The 4932-nt window shown below is 42.3% G+C and overlaps 1 long non-coding RNA gene across 2 annotated transcripts; it reads left to right on the top strand.

The window, feature by feature from the left end:
- The first annotated feature begins 1015 nt into the window (after nucleotides 1–1015).
- LOC130357047 (uncharacterized) lies at nucleotides 1016–4368 on the top strand. Of its 2 annotated transcripts, none has more exons than XR_008889083.1 (3): nucleotides 1016–1076; nucleotides 3082–3105; nucleotides 3386–4368. It is a non-coding gene; the product is annotated as an uncharacterized LOC130357047 (long non-coding RNA). The 2 variants fall into 2 exon arrangements; XR_008889084.1 differs by lacking the exon at nucleotides 1016–1076 and adding an exon at nucleotides 2591–2816.
- Nucleotides 4369–4932: the final 564 nt, after the last annotated feature.

The raw sequence follows: 4932 nt of genomic DNA, 5'->3' as shown, positions 1-4932 counted from the left end.
CATAGGGGTTGACATAGGGGTATTCTACGTCAGTGTTTCCCAAACAGGGTGCCTCCAGCTGTTGTAAAACTCCCAGCATGCCTGGACAGTCAGTGGTTGTCTGGTAATACTGGAAGTAGTGGTTTTGCAACAGCTGGAGGCTCCGTTTTGGAAACAGTGGCGTACCAGACGTTTTTCATTTTTATTGGGGAGGGAGGGGGAATGTGTATATGTAGTGTTTTTTACTTTTTATTTTATTTTGTGTTAGTGCAGTGTAGTGTAGTGTTTTTAGGGTACAGTCGCACGGGCAGGGGTTCACAGTAGTTTCTTGCTGGCAGTTTGAGCTGCGGCAAATTTTCTTGCAGCTGGATACTTACTGTAAACCTCCGCCCATGTGAGTGTACCTTGTACGTTCACATTGGGGAGGGGGGAACATCCAGCTGTTGCAAAACTACAACTCCCAGCATGCGCTGACAGACTATACATGCTGAGAGTTTTAGTTTTGCAACAGCTGTAGGCACACTGGTTATGTATCACTGAGTTTGTGACCTAACCAAGTGTTTCACAACCAGTATGCCTCCAGCTGTTGCAAAACTACAACTTCCAGCATGTACGGTGCATGCTGGGAGTTGTAGTTTGCAACAGCTGGAGGCACAACGGTCGTGAAACACTGAGTTAGGTAAAAAAAAAAAAAAAAACTCTAAGTTTCACAACCAGAGTGCCTTCAGCTGTTGCAAAACTACAACTCTCAGCAGTCACCAACAGCCAACGGGCATGCTGGGAGTTGTAGTTATGCACCCAGCAGATGCACCACTACAACTCCCAGCATGCACTTTAGCTGTTTGTGCAAGCTGGGAGTTGTAGTTATACAGCAGCTGAAGGTACACTTTTCCATAGAAAAAATGTGCCTCCAGCTGTTGCAAAACTATAAGTCCCAGCATGTCCATAAGGGAATGATGGGAGTTGTGGTGGTCTGCCTCCTGCTGTTGCATAACTACAGCTCCCAGCATGCCCTTTTTGCATGCTGGGAGCTGTTGCTAAGCAACCGCAGAAGGCTGTCACTCAGCTCCAACTGCTGATCCACGCCTCCACTGCAGGTCAGTCCCTCGCCGCCACCGCTGCCGGGGTCCTCTTCCTGCACCTGATCACGTCCTCCGGAAGAGGGGCGGAGCGGGTTGCGGGAGTGGCACCCGCAGCAGGTGCCCTGATTGGTCGGACCTGCTGGCTATGGCTGTTCGGGGCCTTCAGAGATGGCCTCGAACAGCCTGTAATTCCGGGTCACCGGGTCACTGGAGACCCGATTGACCCGGAATTTGCCACAAATCGCTGGGCTGAATTGTCCAGCGATCTGTGGCCATCACCGACATGGGGGGACATAATGACCCCCCCCCCCCATGGCGATATGCCGCGATGCCTGCTGAACGATTTCAGCAGGCATCCGGCTCCGGTCCCCAACTGGCTAGCGGTGGGGACCGGATTTCCCACGGGCATATGGATAAGCCCTGTGTCCTTAAGGACTCGGAATGCATGGCGTATGAAGAGGTTAATGAAATTCATTGAAATTTAATGGTGGACATTTGCTTATAAATTTTTCTTTCCTTGAATAAATGAGCAGTTCTGAGAAGACAGCTGTAAGCATTAGAACATAGGCATTTCTATGTTTTCCCACCTCTTGACCAGTCGTAGTTAAATGTGATTTTTGACCCTTTATTGGACTCAAGAGCTGTAACTGAGGCCCTAACACTAGGTCGGGTTGACTTCCTCTGCTCAAACACTGTACTCTATTAGCCCATGCATGATTAAGATTATTGCAATTTACATACAGTATGAGCTTCAGGAAAATCTCTCCAAGTCCCAAACGCAACACGAGAAACATGAGAACAGAAAAGCTACAAACAAAAACATTTTAATTCATCATTTAAAGTGTCAATTGTTCATAAGCAATATAGACCCAAGGATTAGATTTCACTGTTAAATGACTTTTAGATATACTGTATGTAGTAAGGAATGCACATATTCCAGTGGGGAATGCACATAATATTCATAATACTTAGCAATAAAACACACACAAAACATATTTCAGCCTCCATTTGTATATCATAGCTTCTTTTACAAGTTATAGTTGAAATTATGTGCATTTCATATGCAGCCTATTACATTATACTAACAAAATTTGGCAGCTTCAGTAATTGGAACTGTAACAAGAGCCCTATCCCTGAAACAAGTAAATATTGCTACTCCTCTATAATATAGTAAAGCTGTTTCTGTAATGGCTTAATGGGATCTAGAATAATTAAAACCAGCACATACTCTGTCAATTTATTCATCAAACAATGTATTTGGACTGCGGAGAATCTTTCCTCTATGTCAACAGCTTGTGTAATGAGCTTACAATGCATCGCCCTGTGAAATGAAATGCGTCAGAATGCATTTATGATTTCCATATCTATCCAACTCATTAGAAACTTTACCATCTTTTCCCTTATTAAAGGGATGAGATGTTACATTGCAGCCCAACCTATTCCCTGAACAACAGTAGCTTACATCAATATGTTCAATACTATAACGCTCAGGGATATTAATATTTTACAGCCCGCATCACAATGTTCTACTAAAGACCATATTTTAGATTATTTAAAGTCTGACACAAATGAAATATCAAACACAACGCATGGAAAAGAAAAGTAACTACAATTTCAATAATCAGAAAGATAAATGCCCTGAAGAGCTGCAGCTGAAATTTTCTCATCTCACAAAGACGGTTTCAGTCATAGATAAACAATGGAATGCAGTCGAAGGAAATATAAAGGAGGAAATATAAAGGAGGAAAAACAATGGTGCGCCATGTTTATGTCTGTATTTAGTTGCTTATCATTATATTTTTAGTGTCCCTTTTCTTATAGATAAGGTAGATCTAGATAGACTTCCTAAACCAGTTGGACATTGTCTGAGAGCTCAGTTAAAAATGCACACAATTGTCCAAAATATCTTGTTCTGCTACAACATTAAAGGGAATCTGTCATCAGATTTTACCATAGATAATGCGTAGCAACCCGTTATATTTGGTAACATCATCTTTATTTCTTTATTTACCATCCACAGAAGACGTTCCTGACCACATGGATGGTAAGTAAATATTGATAGAATGTGTTCCCTGGTGGAGAACTATACTTACCTAGTCCTGTCTGCTCCGCCTGTAATCACGTCCCCTCAGGGTGATTGAAAGCCCACATCACCACTTTGCTCCCTAAGCAGACTGAGCAGAGCAATGACACAAGTTGTGCCCAGGCTGTCCATTATGCTCTGATTACAGCCAGAGAAGAGGGACTAGGTTAGTATAGCTCCCCACACATTACCAGGCCGGTGGCTGAAACTTTTAAACTATTTATCCCCACCATCTCTGCAGGCAGCAAAGTCTCCCGTGGGGGTGAAGGAGAAGATTTTACCGTATAGTACATTGTCCCGTGTTATATATAATAAAATCTGATGAAATTGGAACCAAGGATCCTTGGCGAACCCCTACAAAACAAGTCCATATTGTTATTCTTCCTCCACAAAACTTTACAGTTGACCCAACGCAGATAAGGTTAACCAAAACCAGACTCGTCCACCAGAAGGCAAATAGAGAAGTGTGATCTGTCTCTCCATGGAAAGCATATCCACAGCTTCAGTGGTGACATTCTTTACAGCCCTCCTTCCATCTCCTGGCATTGTGCTTGGTGATGTAAGGCTTCATTCCAGTTGCTCAGTCATGCAGACCCAATGCATAAAGTTCCTAGTGAGCGCAGTTTACGTGTTGACTTTAATGCAAGATTAAGTTTGGAGCTGTGAAGATATAGAGTCAGCAGAGCATTAGCAACTTTTATTCATTATGCACCTCAGTACTCATCAAAGCTGATCTATAAGTTTATGTGGGCTTCACTACTTGCTATGGTTCTTAACACTTTCACTTCTCAATAATACCACTCATAATTGAACATGGAAGATTTAAGAGGGAAGAAAATGCAGGACGTGACTTGTTGCAGCGGTGGTGACCTACTACACTACCATATTGGACTTCAGGGGGCTCCTCAGAATGGCCCAGATTCCTTGCGGTCGTTCTGCAGTGTAAGTTTCACACTTTGGAATCTCTGGCTGGACAAAATCCGTCCAGAGATTCCAAGTGCATCCGGCACCAACTGAATCAGTCTACGCTTGGACCACGCTGACATTGCTGTCCCCCTAAACAAAATACCAGTTTGAAATTCCGTAGTGTGAGCCCTGCCTAACAATTCTTTCCCTTCTATGTGGAAAAAGAAATGTAAATCAAAATCTGAGACTATTGCAGAGATTGAATATGATGAGAATAACGTCATACATCTGTGAAAATAGATTGTCTTGGTAAATTGACAATGGAGCATATATTAAAAAAATTCCTTCATGTGTATTTCCGAGTCATTTTTCACGCTTCTTATGCTACATTTTGTCACATATTGTCATATACAGTACATTAACCGAACATTAAACATACCTAAGAAGGTTGGGTTATAGAAGCAATTTAGTAAGTATTAGTATAAGATCTGTATGAAATACCTAACAATGCATGAATAAATTCATGCTCACTGTATGCATAATGTTCTATTTATAAGTATCAAATGTATCCCACAATTCATCCTGTTTATGCAGTGACATGGCAGAAATGACATTCAGCCGCATCCGAACAGTAGCATACACAAGTACATTTTGTATACAAGTCTGCTCTTAATGTAGATAGTAATCTGGAGGCCTTGCATCCTATAATTTTGCACTGTCAGCGGGCGCTGTTCCTTGTTTAAGCACAAATGTCAGATAAAGTGCTGGGGAAAAAATGTTGTGCGGCATGAAAGATGATGAGATAGAAAGTGTCATTCTGAATTTCAAATAGATTAGGCACAAAATATGAAATGTGCTGCTCTCAGCATCTCCGCGTGCGTT

Source organism: Hyla sarda, chromosome 2 (assembly GCF_029499605.1).
Source record: "Hyla sarda isolate aHylSar1 chromosome 2, aHylSar1.hap1, whole genome shotgun sequence".
NCBI classification, from domain to species: Eukaryota; Metazoa; Chordata; class Amphibia; order Anura; family Hylidae; genus Hyla; species Hyla sarda.
Note: the sequence above shows the minus strand (reverse complement) of the source record. Positions and strands in the feature narration are given on the sequence as shown.